Source organism: Macaca thibetana, chromosome 9 (assembly GCF_024542745.1).
Source record: "Macaca thibetana thibetana isolate TM-01 chromosome 9, ASM2454274v1, whole genome shotgun sequence".
NCBI lineage: Eukaryota > Metazoa > Chordata > Mammalia > Primates > Cercopithecidae > Macaca > Macaca thibetana.
This window is the reverse complement of record NC_065586.1, coordinates 66,917,819-66,942,344: the sequence shown is the minus strand read 5'-3', so window position 1 is coordinate 66,942,344 and position 24,526 is coordinate 66,917,819. Positions and strand designations below refer to the sequence as shown.

The following is a 24,526-nucleotide window of genomic DNA, read 5'->3' as shown; positions in this document are numbered from 1 at the left end:
ATATAAATACAAACTTAAAGAAGAATACCCTATCCCAAGCACTCCAGGTAATTAAATGTTTATTTCACTCTGAATTGGGATGTCTCATGATGCTAAGGAAAATATTGGAAAGACCTTCTCTCTCCTTACCTCACTTTCAGTTAAAAAAAAAAAAAAAATGAAAGACAGAAGAAGGGAGAAAAGAGATAAATAGAAGGGCTATTCTGAAGGTAAGAAGGTGAAGGGGCTATTTGAAGGTAAGAAGGTGAAGGCAGTCACCTTTTATGCCTTCCTCCCTTCCTCCTGTCAATCATCCACTCTGGTTGATTCCCAAGCTTGCTTTATAAACAGCCGGAGAGCAAAGCAAAACTTAACTCAACTCATCCTTTCATTTGCAATACATTGATAGGGCCATTGCTGTGCACGTTTGGTGGGTCCTGGACAAAACTGTATCAGGTTGCCTTCTCCAGAATGGGATTTGGAGCAAGACCCTTCTCTCTCTAATGTGACTGAGGAAAACAGAAGGAAGGTAGGCAAAGGACACCTGTTCTAGGCCAGGCACAGTGGCTCATGCCTATAATCCCAGCACTTTGGTAGACTGAGGCGGGTGGATCACCTGAGGTCAGGAGTTCGAGATCAGCCTGGCCAACATGGTGAAACCCTATCCTACTAAAAATACAAAAAAAAAAAAAAGCTGGGTGTGATGATGGGTGCCTGTAATCTGAGCTACTTGGGAGGCTGAGGCAGGAGAATTGCTTGAACTTGGAGGCAGAAGTTGCAGTGAGCCAAGATCGTGCCACTACACTCCAGCCTGGGTGACAGAGAGTGACTCTGTCTCAAAACAAGAAAAGAAAAGAAAGAAAAATCAAAAAGACCTGCTCTCCAGTAGTCTCTGAGGCCCCAGCTTCCCATGGGAGTGTTGATCAGGACCTATGGTAAATGGTTTCCTACTCCAGTCCAACAGCTCACTGGGCTAAACAAAAGAGGCCCTTCACAGCCTCAGGGCAGACCCACAAATTTATTTATCTATTTATTTATTTATTTATTTACCAAAAAAACCTTAAATTCTGTAATCTTCAAGTCAATCGTCAACTTTTCTTGGATTTTTTAAGACCTGAAAAGAAAAATAATTTCAAGCAACAGCACTCAAACACCATATACATTTGTAATGAGGTACAGCAATCAATTTTTTTTGTGGGGGGGGATGGAATCTCTGTCACCCAGGCTGGAGGGCAGTGTGATCTCGGCTCACTGCAACTTCCACCTCCCAGGCTCAAGTGATTCTCCTGCCTCAACCTCCCGAGTAGCTGGGACTACAGGTGCGTGCCACCACACCCGACTGATTTTTGTATTTTTAGTAGAGTCGGGGTTTTGTCATGTTGCCCAGGCTGTTCTCGAACTCCCAACCTCAAGTGACCTGCTAACCTCGGCCTCCCAAAGTGCTGGGATTACAGGTGTGAGCCACTGCACCCAGGCCGGAGTGCAGTGATTTTAAGTCAATTTTAAGCCTCGTACTTTCTAGGTTTTAGCTTAATAATCCTCATTAGTTTTTCAGATTTTTGTCCATCTTGTTTTGGGGCTATTTTGCCTAACTGGGCCTAAACAGAATATTAAAATACATTAATAATCCATACTAAGAGTAGAGTATCAATGGGTTTCTCACTCCCTAGGGACATAAGTGGAAACAGAATACAAGTGAATGCCCCTGGTTATCCCTAAGTTGGGCAGTTTCACACAATCATGTGTTCTCTGAGGCCAAAGTCTGTGGTTTGATCATCTTAGCAGCTTCCAGAACAGAAAGTAGGTTTACTGTGTCTTCAATTCTTTTTCTCAGTGCTTGAGAAGAATGCCCTGCTTTCCTGATCACACCACGAAAACTCGTGGATGGATGAAGCCTTCTCCTTCCAGGTTTCCAGAGAAGCCTTCATTCCAGGCTCGGAAGAAGTTGTACCACACTCCCAGATGGATAAATCCCATAAACATCATCTTCTGCCTTTGTGGACCATAGAACTTTTTCTTTTCATCCAGGAAGATTTCTTCTTTGAAATAAGGCTGGAAATCCTTCACTTCGGTCCTGATGTGCTCCTTTACAACTGCATAGAGGGGGACGCCCAGCTCGTCCAACATGTGTTTCAGGGAGGACAGACCCGCAACTTCCTCTAGACAAGGAAACAGCCTGGCCTCCGCATGGCCATAATCACATCTCCATTTTTTTCCCATAGCTCCTTTGCTTTCAAAGTTCTTGGTTCCTTCTCTAGTGTTTTCAGGTCTATGTCCTGCAGGTACGCCAGTGCTGCTTTCTGGGGCTTGGACAAAAACACGTCTGTGTTGGCCAGCAGCAATGCCAAGGCAGCAGCCCCCAGGGCTCCTGCACCAATGGACCTCATCACCCATGATGAAGAAACTTGGGTCCTTGAGTGCCTCCCTTCCTTCTCCCACCCCAACACCCGGGCGCTTAGGGACAAAACCACCAGGCCCGGAGGATCCCAGAGGCGGGCCCTGCACCTGCCAATATTTTTATTTAATTGGTTTGAGATGGGCCACAGACATTTTGAACCGGTCCCCAGGCGAATCACATGTACAGACAAAATGCAGAAGCACTGGGTCAGAGGGCCAGCATGAGGGCTAGAGTGATAGTTCAGATGCTGCAGAGACAGGCCATGGGATTTCCTCATGGAAAGAGACCCAAGGGTGTGGAAGGCATTTTCTGGACGATGACTGAGGTACTTGGTTTATGGGTAAGACAGTCTAGTTTACAAAAACATGATAATCCCCTCGAGCAATGCTTTTCAAGCTGTGCACCCCAGAAGGTGTGCAAGATGAGCCATGACAACATATAAGAAAACAACTGAATGTACCGTTTCCATTCCAATGTTTATAAAATTTCTTTGTTTTACTTATTAGTATAGTAGTGCATATGTATTATTTATAAATCAATAAACATATATTAGGAGTATAGCCTCAACACCATTTTACTAATGGGCATAAATAACTATAAAATTTGGAAACTAGTGTTCTAGAGAAGGACCATGATTCCTCACTGAAGGCTCAGCTGAGAAAGCTGTGATAACCAGGCAAACCAGAGAGGAACTAGAGGCTTCCTTCCTCCAGGTGCCTGGTAAGAATGATGAATATTCTGGGTTGCTAAGAAAAGACATCAGGCAGAAGGGAGCAAGAGAGGCTGCCCTGCTGGGGAATGTTTGGGACACCATAAAAACAGAAAGTGGGAGCAGCAAGAGGGCTCTTCATTACTACTGTTAATAATAAAACAAGAGCAACAAACAATACCTGCTCTTACTTACTGAATCCCCAGTAAGGTCAAGCACTGTGTTAGGCACTTTATGGGCATCGCTGTTAATCCTCTTGATGTCATACCCATTTGACAGATTAATAGGAATAAAAAACCTTAAAAACCATAAGTGGTATAACAGAGATATTCTACTCCAAACTCAGCATTCCTGACATTATGTCATGCTGTTTCAAGAGCATGGATCATGAGTGACATTAGGAAACTTAGAGAAGCATATCATAGCACTTGAGGGTATTATAACCTAGTTGAATTTATCAGCTATCTTTTCTTTCAATTAAAATGCTAAACTGTGGTTGATGTTTTCATAAACAGAGAATTGGTGCTAGCTTCCTAGGCAATTTGGGAGACTAGATTTTTCTGAGTGTAAGTAAACCTACAAGTTAAAAGAAGTGACATCCACTGGGAGACTCAAGCCAGATGTGATTCTTTCCATACAAAGTCAGGTTTATCAACTCCCTCCCCGCACCCCGCCACACACAAACACACACACACACACACACACACACTTAATACTTGCTGTTACACTCTGCATCTGTGGTCACTTTTTCCAGTGACCCTCCATCCAAATTTGTGGTTCTAAAGCTCTGACATCAACAGTGTATTCCTGAGGGTACTTCTCTAGGACTGTCTTCATTTTAAGTCTTTGCTCATAGGCACAACGGTAAACTTATAAGAAGTTTCAAGCAACTGTAGAGTAATAAGAATCAGATCTGTCCTGGGGTTGTGGGGGTTGGGGGAAGCGTGGCTCTTGAGTAGGCAGAGGCTTGGCATCACAGTCCTTGTTCAGGATTGAGACTCAAGTGAGTCCAGGAAAGTCAGTGTCTCTTCTGTCCAATCACAGTGTGAGGCCAGGTGATTCTGGCCTTTTCTGCTCTATCATTCAGAAAAGAAGTCTTTTCTGCTCTATCATTCTAGCTTCTTAGCCACCCTTGTTGGTTTTCATGGATTTTCTTTTTAACCTGATCCTGCCTAGCAAGAAAGAATAAAGAAAAGGGAGAGGAGGGGAGAGAAAGGAGCTGACTCTGCAGACCACAACTTCATAATTATTTGAATATAAAATTAGCTGTTAATGATTCTCTCTTTATGCAGGGTATGAGATATATGATAGTTGTTTCTAGTAACATATGTTTTCTCTTTTTTATCTTTTGAAATGTTTTTGAAGTATTCCTGACTTTTATGGCTATTAATGGAAGATGCTGCTACCATCCTACCCAAGGGCCAGTTTTCTAAATCCTACAATCCTCTACAAATGGAAGCAATAGCACTATAGTTAATACTCCAAATTGTACCCTTGTGCACACACACAGACCTAAATCACTTGGCCTTATAGCCACAAAACACAATTAGGAAGGACTAAGGTCATCAAAAAAAATCCTAAATGCCAGTTCACTGCACAGCACACTCTATAGTCATCTTACTTACTTGTTCTTGATAAAAATGAATCCCAGCAGGGACTAGAATGATGACCCTGATTGTGAATAATAGCACACATGCAGTGCCCCACAATGACTACCAGAAAACAACAGCATCAGTTAATAGCCTGTGTTGTCTCTTAACTGCCCATTGCCAGCAATAGGTTTTGCTCTATATAGTCTGGATTCCCAGTTTCAAGGGTCTTCACTCCTATCAGGCAAAAGTGCTGTAATGAGAACAAGCCAAGAAAGGAATGAGGCAGGCAAAAAGCCAAAATCCAGGTGGTGTTAGAACAGCCTTGTCAGGGAAGCAGAGAAACAAATAACTGAAATTAGAAAAAAACTAGATTTTCAGAGGAGTCTCATAAATCAGACTTGAAAATTTAATTTGAGGGCTTTTCTCTTTCTTGCATCATATTTTTTCCCCTTCTAGAGCTGTGCTACAGGCCTGAACAGAGGAAGTAGAATGTAATTAATCGATGTGAATCTGCTTCATTAATGGATTGCTACTCCCTGTGTTTCCTCCAGTCAAGAATGCTTCTGAAAGTGTTCTCTGACAACAATGCTATTCACAGTCTGGATAATGGTACCAGGCAGGAGAAGAAACGATGCAGTACTTGCATGAAGGGAGCCCATGTTTGCTATTGACTGGTAGAGAAATTTAGTTAGCTCATTAAATGTTCTGCTTACAAACCCTATTCATGCTTTCTAATCAATTGATACTTGTCCTCCTTTCTCACATTGATTAAATACCAGGAAGTCCTCACAAGATAGTGAGATGTGAAGTTCCCACTGCAGTTAACAAATGGTCCTAAGACCCTTAGAAAACACATGGTTGTGCATCTTTATACCCACAGGGAATACACCATTAATCTGAACTAATAAAGGGGAACAGCAGGCTAATCATAGCTCATTTATATTTGGCCCTGGAATGTGTTATGTGGTTTTTGGCAGAAGATTTACCTTACTAATTATGTCTTACTTAAATTAATAATACAGTTAATTTGCATTCCCTTAGCACACACCCGTTGACAGTGAGAAGAAATGTGCTAAGTGATAAGGGAAATCATCACGAAATTTAAAAGCTTCATTGAATAATTTGTGTATATATGTATGTGTTGATACTATATACATTTAGGACAAAAACTCTCAACATACTTTGGAAAGAGAAGTTAAAATTACGTGTGAAAATCCCTACATCATCATTGTTTCAATATTTTATCTCACTATTTCTGAGACCAATAAATTAGAAAGTTAAACCCATAATCAACGAATATGTGTATATGTAACCTACTATATCCTGAGCACTGTTCTCAGTATTGTAAAGGGATTTGAAGAAATATACAGTCATTATTCTGTTTCAATGTGGAGACTGGTTCCAGGACTCCCATGGACACCAAAATTCATGGATGCTGAAGTCTCTTATATACAATGATGTAGTATTTGCATAAAACCTATGTACATCCTCCTATTTACTTTAAATCATCTCTGGATTACTTATAATTTATAACTCAATGTATATGGTATGCAAACAGTTGTTATTTGTACACTGCATTGTGTAGGGAATCATGACAAGAAAGGAAAAGTTTGTACATGTTCAGTACACACACAACTACTATAGGCCTAGCCACATTTTTCATCTGTAGTTGGTTAAACACATGAATATGGAACCCACAAATACTAAGGCCAACTGTAGGTGTTTTTCTGTCTTAAGATCTAAAAATCTGGAGAAAGAAATATTAAGAGATCTAGCACTAATATGCTTTAGATGATCTTTGCCTTGTTTCTAGAGACTACAACTCATTTACAAACCATCTCCTATAGACCTGGATTGCTGATATGGGGAAGATAAAATTAAGGGGTCTACCTTTAAGCAGAGTCAACGAGGTTAAGACCAGGTATCTGATTTTTCAGTAAATGAAGTTGATGGACACAATAAACCCATGTATCATTGCTAAAGTGCTGTGAAGTAGAGCTCTAATGCCCTCTGCCAACTTAGAATCAAGAGTAAATATACACTAGCAATTCTACACTGGCATAATAACATTGCCCGGTTACTCTACTTTTGATACCTTCCCAGACAAACACAGACAGTTTGTCACAGTGGCAGATATGAAGATTCAAATATGTTTGAGCTATATGAAGTACAAGATAATGTAATGTTGATCTATCTGCTTTTGGATGCATGAAGCAACAGTCCAAACTTGGATATGGAAAGCAAACCTCACTTGTTTCACAAATCACAGGCATGTTTATTTCAGATATTGTAATACAATGATTTTCACCTCTCTCACTTCTAGCACAAGTGTTGCATAAGTCCCTTGGAAGTTGACCTAATACTAGAGATATCACCAAGTGTTTTCTATAATCTATTTCTGGTTAGTTAGTCCTTTAGGATAACACATACTTATCAATATCATTATGACATTGCAGGAAAAACAAAACAGATATGGGTGGATTCATCTCCTCTAAACTTCTTTCTTTATGGACTTGAACAAATTACTAAATTGTAATGAGCAAAATATGTATGCTAATACCCACATTATAATGTAGTTATAAGAGCTTGAAAGAATGTATGTTGAGTGCTTTTGCAAAGTGCTTTACATTTTAGAAATACTCTCCTTTTAGTGCAGCCATACTTTGATTCTTTTTCATTGCAATGACATGGAAATTTCAGGACACAAAAATCAGAGTGGACAAAGAATTTCATGGGCTCTTTTCAAAGGATAAAACAGGAAATTAGATAGAATAAATATGATATAATTCAAAATGTAAAGCCAATATCTCACCAACTTATTAATATATAAAATTATATGCCAACCTTAAACTTAACAGAAATGAATGCTACCATGTGGTTTGCTGAGCTAATTCAATAGGACTACATTAATAAAGTTCCTATAACAATTGAGATGGTAATCCCATGTTACAGTTTGCTAGTTTGGCCAATCCAAGAACATTACATTCTATTTTGAACATCACTTGGAGTGGTATTACCAAAAAATAAACTGGAAAGCATTTAGACAAGAGTGGCTCAGACAATATAAGAGCTAAAAGTAACCATTTGAAGGAACTATAAAATGCACCTCAGAGAAGAGGAAGCATATGGAATACATGAGGGCTGACTTCAAATATTTCAAGAATTGTTGCCAGGAAGAACTTTAAACATAGAGTAACTGATGTTTAACTCATGCCGTGAACTCATCTACTGTATGTTTGAAAACCAGTAGCCCAGTAGGCTGTTGGGAAGACAGATTTTTTTTCACACGTAAGTAAAGACAACTCATCTTATTGAAAAAAGCATGGACATATGATCTGATACATCCAGTAGAAAATTTCACCTTCAATCAACTAGCAATGTGACCCTAAATATAAAACCTCTTTGAGCTTATTTTTTCAAACTATAAATCATGTCAACAATAAGGCTGGTATAAGGATTACCTAAGAGAACATGTTTAAGAGCACTAGCATAATGCTTTAAATTTCATAGGTGTTTGCCAAGAACTAATGCTAACAGTCATATGTCAAAGATGTTAAAAGATGGAATTGAGTGTTATGGGAGACAGTAATTTTCCTATCCTAGAAATTGCTTATGCAAAGGCTAAATAACCACTTGGAAGAATATAAAAGAGGAAAGTCAAGCTTCAGAACTAAAATTAGGTTACTTTCAGGATTCCTTTCAACTCTAAATCTGAAGGTCTTGTGATACAAACATTTAAAAAAAGTTTTCTAGGAAAAAATATCAAGAAGAGCAACAGTATCCCAGCACTTTGGGAGGCCGAGACGGGCGGATCACGAGGTCAGGAGATCGAGACCATCCTGGCTAACACGGTGAAACCCCGTCTCTACTAAAAAATACAAAAAACTAGCCGGGCGAGGTGACGGGCGCCTGTAGTCCCAGCTACTCGGGAGGCTGAGGCAGGAGAATGGCGTGAACCCGGAAGGCGGAGCTTGCAGTGAGCTGAGATCCGGCCACTGCACTCCAGCCTGGGCAACAGAGCGAGACTCCGTCTCAAAAAAAAAAAAAAAAGAAGAGCAACAGTTATATTTACAAGAGTTAGTAAAAATGGACTAATATTTGAAAAATTAGTCTATCTGCCTATTATAGAGTATAATTTATAACTCTCTTAAACTAGTCAAGGGGAAAAATAAATAATGTTGATAAAACTCAATGCAGATCATATTTCATTAAACAAGAACATCTTTCTTTGCTAGACATATAGGTTAGTGATACACTTTCAGAGGATACTATGATAATGATCATATACAATAACCCAGTTGTCCATTCCTTGATATTAATAATTAAGAAATATTTCTTTTGGAGAAGTCATTCCTTTAAAAATTCAACTGGTGGGATAAATCTATAGAGAAGTAGTACATAGCTAAAAATAGAAGTTTTAGTAAATTAATGAGTGGAATGTTGAATTCAGCAGTAGCTTTAATCAATGTTGTGAACTCATTCATTGTATAGCAGAAAAATTTACAGTGTGTTAGAAAATAATTTGTGAAACCAATAGTCCACTTGTCTAGGAACAAATGCACATCAAGTAATTAATAGGGAATTTTTTAATAAAATTTGGAAGATAAGTTATGGTGTAAGCTTTGACATACAAATGTAAAGCTTTTAATTCAAATGTGATAAAGGAGATGTTTGTGGATTTATTTAGGGTATAAAAAGTCACATTTTAATTTAAAGCTTTATTAATGTGACAAAATTTCAGAATTAAAAGTAGTAGGACACTTACATCATATCCTTAACTAAATGAAGGGCATATTGTTTATGAAATAATGTTACTTCAGAAAGAAGACAATATTGCATATACATATTGACAAAGCCATTAGCTATCCATAAAATCCAGTTTTTCCTTCATTACTAGTAACAGATGTGTAGATTTGCAAGTACCTACCAGAAACACTACATTTCCCAGTCTAGCTTGTGGTTGGGAGGAGTCATGTGAGTCATTTCTGCTTACCTTCTAATTTCAGTAGAAGGTAAGCAGAAATAATGTGTGACACTGATGCCCTTAAGACCAGCCCTCTATCTTTCTTGTACATTTGTTTTAAGTTCCTTGTACACTCTGGATATTAGACCTTTGTCAGATGGATAGATTGCAAAAAGTTTCTCCCATTCGATAGGTTATCTGTTTAGTCTGATGATAGTTTATTTTGCTGTGTAGAAGCTCTTTAGTTTACTTAGATCTCATTTGTCAATTTTTGCTTTTGCTGAAATTGCTTTGGGTGTTTTCATCATGAAATCTTTGCCCCATGCCTATGTCCTGAATGGCATTGCCTAGATTTTCTTCTAGTGTCTTTATATTACAGTTTTGGGTTTTTCATTTGTTTTTGTTTGTTTGTTTGTTTGTTTTGTTTTGTTTTTTTGGCAGAGTCTCACTCTGTCACCCAGGCTGCAGTACAGTGGCGCAACCTCTGTCACTGCAACTTCTGTTTCCCATGTTCAAGTGATTCTCATACCTCTGGCTCTCGAACAGCTGGAATTACAGGTGCGCACCACCATGCCCGGCTAATTTTTGTATTTTTAGTAGAGATAGGGTTTCATCATGTTTGCCAGGCTGATCTTGAACTCCTGACCTCAAGTGATCTTCCCACCTGTGCCTCCCAAAGTGCTGAGATTACAGGCGTGAGCCACGGCATCCAGTCTTATTTAAGTTTTTAATCAATCTTGAGTTAATTTTTGTATATGGTATAAGGAAGGGGTCCAGCTTCAATTTTCTGCATATGACTAGCCAGCACTCTCAGCATGATTTATTAAATAAGGAGTCCTTTCCCCATTACTTGTTTTTGTCAAGTTTGTCTAAGATTAGATGGTTGTAAGTGTGTGGTCTTATTTCTGAGTTATCTATTCTGTTCCATTGGTCTATGTGTCTGTTCTTGTACCAGTATTATAAAAAGCGGACATGAACAGACATTTGTCAAAAGAAGACATACATGGAGCCAACAAACACATGAAAAACAGCTTGACATCACTGATCATTAGAGAAATGTAAATCAAAACCACAAAGAAATACCATCTCATGCCAGTCAGAATAGCTATAATTAAAAAGTCAAGACCAGGCGCAGTGGCTCACACCTGTAATCCCAGCACTTTGGGAGGCCAAGGCAGGCATATCACAAGGTCAGTAGATCAAGACCATCTTGGCTAGCACGGTGAAACCCCATTTCTACTAAAAGTACAAAAAAGTAGCTGAGCGTGGTGGCAGGTGCCTGTAGTCCCAGCTACTCAGGAGGCTGAGGCAGGAGAATAGTGTGAACCCGAGAGGCAGAGCTTGCAGTGAGCCAGGATCACCACTGCACTCCAGCCTGGGTGACAGATGAGACTCTGTTTAAAAAAAAGTCAAAAAACAACAGATGCTGGCGAGGTTACAGAGAAAAAGGAACACTTTTACACTGGTGGTGAGAGTGCAAATTAGTTCAACAATTGTAGAAGACAGTGTGGCAATTCCTCAAAGATCTAGAGGCAGAAATACCATTTGACCCAGCAATCCCATTATTGGGTATATACCCAAAGAAATATAAATTATTCTATTATGTTCACAGCAGTGTCGATGGAATTGGAGACCATTATTCTAAGTGAAATAACTCAGGAATGGAAAACCAAACATTGTATGTTCTCACTTATAAGCAGGAGCTAAGCTACGAGGATGCAAAGGCGTAAGAATGATACAATGAACTTTGGGGACTAAGGGGAAAGGGTGGAAGGGGGCGAGGGATAAAAGACACAAATTGGGTACAGTGTACATTGCTTGGGTGATGAGTGCACCAACATCTCAGAAAACACCACAAAAGAACTTACTCATGTAACCAAACACCACGTGTTCCCCAAAAACCTATGGAAATTTAAAAAAATTTAAAAACATTCTATTATAAAGATATATGTATTCATATATTCATTGCAGCATGAGTCACAATAACAAAGACATGGAGTCAACCTAAATGCTTGTTAATGACAGACTGAATAAAGAAAATGTGATACATATACACCATGGAATACTATGCAGCCATAAAAAGGAATGAGATCATGTCATTTGCAGGGACATGGATGGAGTTGAAAGCCATTATCCTCAGCAGACTAACGAAGGAACAGAAAACTAAACACTGCATGTTCTTACTTATAAGTGGGAGCTGAATGATGAGAACACAAGGACACATAGTGGCGGGGAACAACACACACTGGAGCCTGTAGGGGTGGGGTGGGGGGAGGGAGTGCATCAAGAAGAACAGCTAATGGATGCTGGGCTTACTACCTAGATGTTGAGATGATCTGTGCAGCAAACCACCATGACACATGTTTACCTATGTAACAAACCTATACATTTTGCACATGCACCCCTGAACTTAAAATAAAAAAAAAAAAGACTAGTCCTGTCTTTTCACATCCCTGATCTCTTCCTATGAGCTGGAATAATGAGAACCAGAGTGATCTTTGATATCACATGGTGAAGAAGGCAGAGGCACTATCAGAATAAGACCCTGAGTGACTATGTGGAAGGAAGGCACTGCTAACCGAGAGTAATTATTTGCAACTGTTATGTGAGAAAAATAAACTTCTATCTTGTCTGAGCTATTGAATCTTATTTTATTTGTTTGTTTCAGTAGTTTAGCATTTGATCCTAAAAACTACTCTGATTAAAACTATGCAAAAATGCATGTTTATATAATCAGAGATAACAAGAAGCCCTAGGAAAGTACAAATAGTGATTGTTTTAAGGTAATATTTTATAACATTTAAGTATTTTCCAATTATGTGACAACTTTTCTTTTGGAGAATTAATTATTATGGATCAGTCAAGGGCCAAACACACAATAAATTTTTCAATAGATTCAGTCTTCCTCTCAAATCCAAGGAAGGCCATATATAAAAACAGGAGCAAATTGCTAGGGGAATTCACATTTGATTCCTAATTGTACATTTACCAGAAGAAAATTTGGCGTTTGAATTCAGCATTTAAATTCACTACTATTCAACAGCAATCTGAATCCCCAAGTTCAATTAAAAAGGTCATTACCCTCTAGAACTGAAGGTGCTCTTTTAATTACAATATTGCTAATGAATTGGGAGACAACACATTTTGGCTTAGTTCAATTAGCACATTTAAGTCAAAGCAAACTTCAGCGAATATGGGTGACTTTCCCAGTGACACGCTTTTTTTTTTTATTCCCTCCTTCTCTCCCTCCCTTCCTTCTTTTTGTGTCTTCCCTACTTCATTCTTTCCTCGGAAATTTAAGCATAACTCTGGCATGTAAGTCTCTTGCTCCATTTTGTCTCTTGCTGCAAAAGCTGTTAATAGCTAAGGACTACAACCACATTTTTGTTTTGCAAAACTCTTCAAATTTATATGAATATTCAGAAAACATTTTGATGAGAAATTTTTAACGTAGCTTTCTGAAGCAGAGTAAAATATAAACTTCACTTTCTCTGGCTAAAACAATAATTATCCAATCACTTTATCATGGTGTATTGCCCATGCTTTTGCTATGGGAAAGGGGAAAAAGTGAACATATTTAACACTTTGCTACCAACAATGGTTTATTCAGGTTAATTTATATTTGGAAAGTGGAGTTTCAGGATAACATTCCAAACTAAAGAATACTAATGAATAGCTCCTGAGCTCTGAGCTTTCCTGCCTGGCTAGGATTCACATGACATGACCTTAAATGTAACAGTTTTGGGTGAACAAGAGAAAATCTTCCCTTCAAAGTGATTTGTAAAGTTCAGAAAATTAGCTCTTATGCTCAAATTAATAGTAATAAAAACACTGCTACCAGATTAAATTTAAATAAAGTTCATAATAGCTGTTTGTAACATCTAGATTTAACTTCAGGGGAAATAATTGACTCAATTTGCCCAGGTTATGCTCTTCCTTTGCTATGCCAGTAGGGGGCTTGGAGAGGTTGTCCATGCAACATATCCTACAGATTTGAGTCAGCTAGACTGGGTGTTTATTCATTTATTCAGGAAATACACTGAGCAACCTACTATGAGCTTGGAGGTAGGCAACAACACAGAGAAAAAGTTAGATCTCTCTCTCTGTAAATTGACATAAAGATAGTTTTAGCAAAGGAGGAACAACTTCCTTCTAATTTGGCACTACATTATTTTCTCCTTGGAAATTATTTTCTCCTTGTAAAAGCCATCCACTTGGCTTTGTACCCTGATTAGTCTGTTCTCACGTGGTAATAAAGACATACTCGAGACTGGTTCATTTACAAAGAAAAGAGGTTTAACTGACTCACAGTTAAGCATGGCTGAGGAGGCCTAGAAAACTTACAATCATGGTGGAAGGAGAAGCAAATATCTCCTTCACATGGTGGCAAGAAGAAGTGCGAAGCGAAGACGGAAAAGCCCCTTATAAAAACCATCAGATCTCGTGAGAATTCAGTCACTACTATGAGAACAGGAACATGGGGGTAACTGCCTCCACGATTCAATTAACTCCCACTGGGTCCCTCTCATGACCCATAGGGATTATGGAAAATACAGTTCAAGATGGGATTTGGGTGGGGACACAGCTATAGAATTCAAGATGAGATGTGGGTGGGGACACAGCTATAGATAAACATTATCCCCTAAAAAAAGTCACACATTTTTTTTTTTTTTTTTTTTTTTTTTTGAGACAGATTCTCACTCTGTTGCCCAGGCTGGACTGCAGTGACATGATCTCAGCTCACTGCAACCTCCACCTCCCAGGTTCAAGTGATTCTCATGCCTCAGCCTCCTGAGCAGTTGGGATTGCAGGCACCAGCCACCATGCCCAGCTAATTTTTGGATTTTTAGTAAAGACGAGGTTTCATCATGTTGAACAGGCTGGTCTTGAACTCCTGACCTCAAGTGACCCTCCTGCCTCAGCCTCCCAAAGTCCTGGGATTGCAGGTGTCAGCCACCACACCTGGTCAAGTCATACCTTTTAAAAATATATATATTTTTTATTATATTCAAGTAAGGTATGTTCTTTAAAGAAAATTTAGAAATAAAAGAAGAAAACACAAATACTTTCTTTCCCAAAGCAAAAACTGCTAACATTTTAAAACTTTTCTTTCAAATTTTGTTTATCTCTTTTTCTCTCTTGCGTGTAGTTGGAAAAAAAGCTGTAATTATACTGTTTTTAAAATTTGTGCTAAGTATTAATGCAAACTTTTCATAAAACATTTAGTGGAAGCATATTTCATAATTTATAACATAATATGATTTTTCTTATTGTTTTCTTCACTGCAGATTATAATTAAGATAATCAACTTTTCAGATAACACTTTCCTAGAAGTGTTGAGTCAAAGAATAAACATGTATTTGTTTATTTTAAAGTACAAATGTATACACGAACACACACAAATATATATATAATATATATATTTTTAATTTGCTTCATTTGTATTGTTAAAGGGCATTTCCCAAAGATTGAAGCAAATTACACTCCATCTAAAAAAAATACTTAACCTCACTCAGGTATATACATAATGCACAGCTTACTCAGATGTATATATAATTTTGTAATGCATTAGGAAAATGATTGTATACCTAATATTTTCTCTGTATTTGTAACTAAAGTATGGTGATTTGTGAAAAGCTTCTTTACATCTATTTTCTATTAAGATATTGCTAAATTTTTTGCCTATCTTTGAGGTTTCTTTTCAATGGCTTATTGTGTGTAAAATAAACCATGATAAACCTCTTTAAAAAATAATTTCTAAGAGTGCTGTATATATTAAAAATATGAACTTTATATTGGCCACATTTATTGCAAATATTTTCCCAGATATAATTACTTTTAATTTTATTTATGACCTGTTTTACAAAAAAGTACAAGTTTTATATAACGAATTGTGTTGTATTTCTTATATCAAGATGTTAACCAATATTTTTTATTCAAATTTTTATTATTCAGTTCTGATAAACTTCCCTGGTATTTGTCTCAAAGCCCCACATATTTCTTGTTATTCCTTAAAAAGAACTATTGACTTTTTAAAGAAACTTCTCTTACTTATTGAATTTTATTACTAATTCCAAAAGTGGCTAATTTTCTTCTCTCTCTTTCCTTCTCTCTCCCTAAACATATCATCTAAAAAACACCTTTTAAGTTGTTTTTCTTCTCCAGTAATTATCTTCCTTATTTCTACTCTTATCACAGAAGCCAAACTTCCAGAACTATACAAAATAATAATAATAATAATAATAATAACGGGAATCTGGACTATTCGTTGTTAATATAATATTGATTTTTTTAGCACGTTAAGAAAATACCTTTTTTATTTCTAAATTTCTCCAAAGTATTTTGTTGGTGGTGCTAGTGGAGAACTATTTTTACATTTAAATCCAGAAATGATTAGTTATATAAAACTCTGACTTTAAATGTAAAAAAGTGCATTACATTATGAATTTTATTACAGCCGGGCGCGGTGGCTCACACCTGTAATCCCAGCGCTCTGGGAAGCTGAGGCGGGTGGATCACGAGGTCAGGAGTTTGAGACCAGCCTGGTCAACATGGTGAAACCCTATCTCTACTAAAAACACAAAAAATTAGCTGGACGTGGTGGCAGTTGCCTGTAATCCTAGCTGCTCTGGAGGCTGAGGCAGGAGAATCGCTTGAACTCAAGAGGTGGAGGTTGCAATGAGCTGAGACTGTGTGCCACTGCACTGCCAGCCTGGGCAACAGAGAAAGACTCTGTCTCAAAAAAAAAAAAAAAAGAAGAAATTTTATTACATTACAGAATCTTTTTTTAAAGCATTTGCAACATATTCGGTGGCTAGCTGTGCAAAAAGTTCTTATGAAGTTGTTTTATAGATAAGATGTTCAATATTGTCAGCATTTTTTGATTAAATATCTTTTTTTATCTTTTATTGATATAACAATATTTTTTGATTATATATTATTAAAGTAAGTTACTCCGTTTAACAGACTAGGCAACAGTAAAAGTTTTCTAAACGTTTTCTTGATTCACCTTTATATTGAATTTTGCTATCTTAATAAAAAATTCTATAATCATTACCTTTTTGTTATCTTTGTCAGGCTTTTTATAAGGATTATGTTGGGAAAAATAAATGAATTGGTAGCTTTCCATCTTTTTGCATGTCTTATCACGAATTCTATAGCATGGGACTAATTCTTTTAAAACCCTAAAAACTCCGGGGCCAAATTCTATTTAGAGGTAACTAACATTTTGATACTACTAACGACTAATAGTACATTAAGAACGATTTTACCTCATGGCTCAATTTAGGTAATGTATGTTTTCTCAGAAAAAATGGCTTCTGAGACCTCCAAACATATTAAGATTTAATTTTACATAGTATTTCCTTATTTTAAAAAGTTACTCTTAATATCTTTCCATTTTAATTTATAACATTTATAACTTTATATATATTTATTCTTACTATTTGACTCACTATGGTCAATCTCGTTTTGTCTGAAATAACCAGAGATGATTAATTTATCAACTCTTCGGATATCTTTCTTCTAATAAATAAATTCTTGCTTTTATCTCCATCATTGTCTTTCCTCCATTTTCTTCTACTTTTTTAATTGAAGAGGATATTAAAGAAAAATTGTTATTTCTTCACAATTCTTCCTTAGCTCTCTCTCTTGCCATGGTTCACTGTGGGCAGAGTAAATTCCTTGGCTTCACTGACCTAGGCCTGACCATGAGAGTTGCTTTTAGTAAGATTTAGGCAGAAAAGAAGTTGTGTCACATCCAAATAGGGGCTTTACGGAGCATTCCATGTGTCCCTCTCCATGTGTCTTGTGTTCTTACCCTTGCCTTGGGAATATGCTTCCCATTTGGGGGCTGATCCTTCAGTCAGCATCCCAGAAATAGAAAAAATGCGTAAAACAGACATCAGTCCAACCTGCAGAGTGCAGTTGAGCAACAGCAACTGACAACGACCCAGCCTCTTTTATTCAACTTGCTGGGAAACAAACATTTATTGCAGCCATTGAGATGGTGTACTGTCATGGAGGAAGACCTAGTGAAAAGTGACGAATACAATTTATTTATTTATTTATTTTAGACAGAGTCTCGCTCTGTCACCCAGGCTGGAGTGCAGTGGCGCGATCTTCACTCACTGCAACTTCCGCCTCCCTGGTTCAAGCCATTTCCTGCCTCAGCCTCCCGAGTAGCTGGGACTACAGGCGCACACCGCAACACCTGGCTAATTTTTTTTTTTTTTTTTTTTTTAGTAGAGACTGGGTTTCACCGTGTTGCCCAGGCTGGTCACAAACTCCTGAGCTCAGGCAATCCGCCTGCCTCCACCTCCCAATGTGCTAGGATTACGGGAGTGATCCACCATGCCCAGTTGACTAACACAATTGTATATTATTCTTTCTATCATAATAAATTGAACTCCTTCTTCATGCTCCATCTTACCTGTTTATTAATAATAAGGCTAAAATTATGCCACTGCGTACAGCTTTGTAAATGTGCCAAAAATTTAATAATTTGATGTTAAAACATTCTAAAATGTATGAAATTACAGTTATTTTTTTCCTATTTGACCTAATATATATTTACAATATATATTTTTAAATTTCTATGTGCTTTTATCATTTAATCCATATGATTCGTTTCTAGCGTCCTTGTAGTGTTTTCAGAGAGATGTGGTCTTACAATTTTTGACTTTATGAATTTAGGTTGCTTTTATGGCTTACAATGTGATATTTTAAAATTGTTTTGGTAAACAGTTGAAAAACATTTGATTTTTAATAACACTTTAAATGTTTTAAACGTAATCTGAATATTTGAATTTAATTTGGGATATAAATCTATGTGCTTTGATTATGATGACTGGTAAGATTCACTTTATCTCTGCATTGTTTGCATTAATTTTCTTCAGTGATACAAAACCAAAACGTTTATATCCTCCTAAATTTTTAAGTGCATTCCTAAACCATTTCCTCTGATTAATAAATTTATGAAAAATACAAAAACATTGGCCTGTGCATGTATCATCCCTCAACAAACACAACTGGTGTAAAATAATTTTTTATTTCTAGTTCACTTAAATTTTCAGTATTTGACAACATATTTTGAGGTTACAGTTGTTGATTATGACTGTTTAATGACAAAACTTTTCATATATTTATTCTCTGGGAATTTTTTAAATGTTTGCAATATATTCGATGGCTAGCATTGCAGAAGTTTTTTAAAATCTTTATGTTGAACTGGAATCATGCCCACACCACTCCATATATGTTATTTAATTCTCTATTTCTTAGTTGCCAAGTTCTCATTTTTCGTTTTATTGGAGCATATTTTCAAGTAAGATTATTCAAAAATGATTCATCAATGATACATGTTTTGAATCCTTTACATTTTCAAGAATGTCTTCACATAGAAATGACAACAACACGGCTATATTTATAATTATTGAAATGCAATTATTTTTCCCTCTGAGACTCCATATAAGTGACTTCTAGCATTTATTATGATACAAACTTTGAATCTAACTTAAAAGTTGTACTTTTTTTTTTTTTTTTTGAGATGGAGTCTCACTCTGTCGCCAGGCTGGAGTGCACTGGCGTGATCATGGCTCACCGCAACATCTGATCCCTCAAGCGATCCTCCTGCCTCAGCCTCCTGAGTAGCTGGGATTACAGTCATATGCCACCACATGTAGCTAATTTTTGTATTTTTAGTAGAGACGGGGTTTCGCCATGTTGGCCAGGATAGTCTCGATCTCCTGACCTTGTGATCCGCCTGCCTTGGCCTCCCAAAGTGCTGGGATTACAGGCATGAGCCACTGCACCTGGCCAAAATTTGTGCTTTTAAGTAACATCCTTCTCTTCCCTGCACTGAAAGATATGACTTTGTTATTGACATTTTAAAAATCTGACAGTATATTCTAGGCATAGGTCTTTTTCACCAGCTTTCCATGAAACATAGTGATTCTTTTAAACTTACAAAGCCAAAATCTTATTAGTTTTATAATAACTATTTAATTATGACTTTGATTATTCTTTTTGGTCAGTTTGTTTTGGCTAGATTCCCAAGGATTGTCAGCTATCTACAAATTGCATCTTTGTTTTCTTTCCTTGATTTCTATTATGTTTTTGATTGATCTGCATTCTTAGTGTACTTTTCAAAATTGTTCTTTAAGTCACTGACTGGATTTCATAGTTTGCCGATTCTGGTTTTACACTTCCAATGAATACTTTTATCAGTTTAATGTGTTTTTTCTAATTTTCCTTCTCATCCCAGACTTTTTATGCTCACAAGCTGTATCTCTGCAAATGACCACTTTGTATCATCTTTAATCTCTTCTTTAGTGAATTTGTCTTTTCTGGTTCTTTATTGAAAAAGCAAATATACATTCTAGAAAAAAATATGTTTCTAAAATAATTATTTCTTTGCAATGTTAGGACATCAAATTCTTCTTATGTTATTAGCTCTTTCTGTAGAAAGAGTTTGGTCTTCATCAATTCAAACAAGGGGATCTTTACCCATATCCACATGTTTCATGCAAATAAGTGTATGTGTTCATTTTAATCTCCATCACTATTTCCCTGTGTACATCCAGATATTCCTTTTCTAATATTGTCAATGAAACCCAGAATAAGTGAGATTGTATCATCTCTTGTTTCCCTAATCCTTGCAGTAAAATAGGTGTATTTACTTCTGGATAATTTTAAGCAGCCTGTAATTATTGTCTTCTCTTTATTTCCCACACTACCGGTATTTTACAACTCCACTTATAATTTGCTTCATAAATGTGTTGTATGGTTTTCCCAACCCTTTACACCTCTGAATATGCTATATGGAAGTTGTAGTCTCCAGAATAGAGAAAGAAAGATAGTGATGTGGGTGGGGGACGTGGAGGAGGATGCAAAATAAATGTCAGTCATCTCAGTCACCCATAGACCTGGGATTATCACTAAATTCTCTGGATATACACAGCGATTATAGATCTCTGAACAAAGGATCCAGAGTGGGGATGAATGAAAGACATCTCCCACGCATTCTAATCACTTCTGAATCCACTCCAAATCTACTGTATTTAGAGCAATGGTTCTCAAACTTTAGTGTCCATCAGAATCACCTGGAGGACTTGTAAAAACAAAACAAAACAGATTGCTGTCACACTCCCAGACCATCTAATTTAATAGGACTAAGGTGGAGCCTGATAATTTGCATTTCCAGCAAGTCCCAGGTGATGCTGATGCTGCTGCTCTGGGCATCAAATTTGAGAATCTCTAATTTACAGCAATTCTTCCAAGGGAGCTCAATCACAGATTGAAATATTTTTTAACTTTGTATCAGTGTGTATTTTCACAGATATCCCATGAGCATGTAAGGAAAGGTGAATTAAGCATTCACAGCTAGTGATTTAGTTAAAATGTTATGTTTATATATTTTTATTTACATTATTTAAGCATTTTACTATTAGATTTCTTTTTAAGATTATCTTATATATAGATATTTAAAAGCTAGTTGGAAGTGAAATGTGTTTCATTATCTAATAGAACCATTAAAAGTACATTGTTAAGACTAATTTGTAAACGTACTGGCCACAATATCTGGAATAAACTTGTTTTTAATGGGGGATTAGATAAAAATTTCCTAATACAAAAATTGAACTAAGTCTGATTGGGGAAAGTACATATATGTGTGTGTTCGTGTGTGTAGACACAAACATATACATAAAATATATACATACATGTATACATATATATCTGAGAGACTTGCTAAAGGTTATACATAGAAAAATTCTAATTTCTGGCTGTGTGTATTAAAATATGAAGAACAAAATTCTAATTTCTGGCTGTGTGTATTAAAATATGAAGAAAAATGAGACTACATTAAGCATGTGCAAGATGACGTGGGAATGGAGTAGGAAAGGTGTTTGTTCCTGGCTGGCCAGATTCAGATTATTTGGGGAATCATGTCTTGAGAGCAGAATTGTGGGTCACTGTGTTTCTCTTTCCCTTTGTTGCTTTGGGTTATTGAAAAAAAGCTGGGGACTTTATTAAAAAGAAAACGGTATTAATGTTTTTGTCCCGTCAATATCTTGAAAGTTGTTTCCCTAAGAATGGTCAGACATAGTGAGACTTAATCAGCAAAAATACCACCATGTACTTTAATAATGAAATAAATTAGACTGGGGTTATTGTAAGAACAGTTTCTGAATGACGATGCAAAATATAACAATCACTGAAGCCCCACACTGGCACAGCATCTGTGAGGCTCTAGGGTTTATGCTCCCTAGGTTTAGAAAATTTTATGTTTCAACCCCAAAGACAGACATTTTCAGACTACCTTTATGTGATTCCACTGTAATATTCAATTTTGTCAAATTATTTTTCTTTTATACATTGAATTAGTCCCTTTTTCCCAATTCTCTTCAGAATTAACAAATTTAGATTTTCCAGCACATGGCAGTTCCATTTAAGTGGAATAAAATAAGGTCTGTTCATTTCTCTTTTGCTTTCTACAGTTTGCTTTTCTCTGTGTGAAAAGGCTATTTCTTCTTCAAGTGTATTATTATTCTCATAGACACAAACAGAAGCTCCTTTTGCAATTGACTTGCCTCTCTTTTTGTCATTACAAAATTATCACTATGGTAGTTTTACCAGTTAGAAGCTAAGTATGATTAAATTCCACTTGACCTTGTTTAACCCTTCATTCATAGAACACTTCCTAGAGCAACGGAGTTTGAAGCTGAAATATTGCTGAAGCTGATACATAATATGGAGAGGAAAAGCAGTCTTGCCTTGAACTTGGAAAAGCTTACAATCTAGACTGTATCATTGTTCTCAAAGTGTGGTCCATGAGCAGCATAGGTATCACTTGTGGATCTGTTAGAAATGCAGATTCATGGAATCACCTAGTGAAACAGAATTTTTGTTTAAACAACCCTTCCAAATAAACTGTTTTACAAAATCCTTTAGGTGATTCTTATGCATATTAGGTTTGGAGGCTACTGCTATAATCAAAGATAAATTATGATTAGATTTTTTAAAAATGATATCTTAGTAGATCTCAGAAGTGAACGCAATGCCTTCTGGTGCAGATAAAGGAAGTCTTCTGGCACTTGAACTGAAAGTAAAGAAGGCTTTTTTTGGGTTATGATGGTGGACCAATGGCTATGTAGAAGGGAAGAGATGATACAAGCAAATTCCCAAGGCCAGGAAAACACAGATGTATCATTGCATAGGGGGCTGGTAAGTCAAAATACAAAGTCTAAAGACATTACCAAAGTACTTTGTGAGTACCATGGAAGTAAACGTCTGATACTGGGAAGAGTGAGGGGAGGCCTCACAAAGCGATTTATACAAGTCTGGGCTGAGATGGGTAATTTCAGTTTACAAGTCATGTAAACTGAGGGCTGGGAAAACACAAATTCAGATTTTCAAGGCTAAAGAGACCTTCAGCATAAACTAATACAATTCACTGCACAATGCATAGGTTCCTTCTCTACAACAGGTTGGATGAGTGTTTGGCCTCTGCTGGGTTCTACTGTACGTTCACCAGGATTCTCACATACATTAGGAAGATATATAATTATCAAGACAAAGCATCCTCTTCTGGTGTTCTCAATTTTTGTTTATTTGTTTGACATTTTTACCTGCTCATGAGTCAGTATCTCTAATGATGGAATATTTTAATACATCTTACCTTTTAACTATACTGCTCAGTTAGCAGGTATATATTTTACATCAGGTCCTCTGCCCCTGGTTTTCTACCATTTACACATGATTTTACTTTTGAATAACAACCTGAAAGACCAAAGCTCTAACTTACTGTCATTGATATGGACTAAAGTGGTATATATTTAAATTATGGGACCTAAGATACAAGGTTGTCCAACATACAAACGGAGAATGCATTTCCCTTCATGGTATGATCACAGGAGCACTAACACACCTGGCTGACCCCAAACACCTCCCCATTGGCGGATTATAATAGATATGTAAGATACATGTATTTTACAGGGATAAACTTACAATATTCTTTCAGACATCTAAAAGGTGAATAGCCATCATTGTATTCATTTAGATACAGAATAGTACCTAATCTCTAAAGAGGAAAAACCCCTAGAATTAGAGGGAAAGATTATACATATTTACACTCTACAATAACATTAATAAAGTCATCGGCATATGACTTTTTACCTAGATATAGACATTTGCTTATATGTAAATTAACCCTTAATATGAGATATTGCAAATATTTTCTGAAAATATGAGACTTTATCTGGGTTAATCTGAGACTGATATTCTAAAGCCATTTTGGAGAGATACTAGAGTATATTCTTGAACAGACATGACTTGCCTATTTCTGCTTTAAGGAAAACTATAATCCACCTAATTGGATTGTAACATATCTGGTGTGAGGTACTTCTAGTTATTGATAAAGGAGAAAACTGTATAGGAAGAATGCATTCAGAAAGAGTAGAAATGAGATCCATGGAAAGAAGGAGAAGGAGGTCGGGTGCAGTGGCTCATGCCTGTAATCCCAGCACTGTGGGAGGCCAAGGTGGGTGAATGACGAGGTCAAGAGATCGAGACCATCCTGGCCAACATGGTGAAACCCTGTCTCTGCTAAAAATACAAAAATTAGCTGGGTGTGGTGGCGCGTGCCTGTGGTCCCAGCTACTTGGGAGGCTGAGGCAGGAGAATCGCTTGAACCAGGGAGTCAGAGGTTGCAGTGAGCCGAGATAGCGCCATTGCAGCACTCCAGCCCAGGCGACAGAGTGAGACTCCATCTCAAAAAAAAAAAAAAAAAAAAGAAAGGAAAGAAGGAGGAGGAGAAAGGGAAGGGGAGGAAAAGCAGAAGGAGGAAAGGATGAATGTAAACTGCAGGTAACAGGGCCTCAGTCTGCAAG

The 24,526-nt window shown here is 37.0% G+C and overlaps 1 protein-coding gene and 1 pseudogene across 9 annotated transcripts in view; both read right to left on the bottom strand.

Annotated features, from left to right (window-relative positions):
• CTNNA3 (catenin alpha 3) overlaps nt 1-24,526 on the bottom strand; it is a 1,858,220-nt gene that overhangs the window by 778,607 nt on the left and 1,055,087 nt on the right. The window lies entirely within an intron of this gene.
• LOC126963370 (peroxiredoxin-like 2A) lies at nt 1,187-3,713 on the bottom strand (annotated as a pseudogene). The gene has a single exon (XR_007729046.1). The product of XR_007729046.1 is annotated as a peroxiredoxin-like 2A (transcript).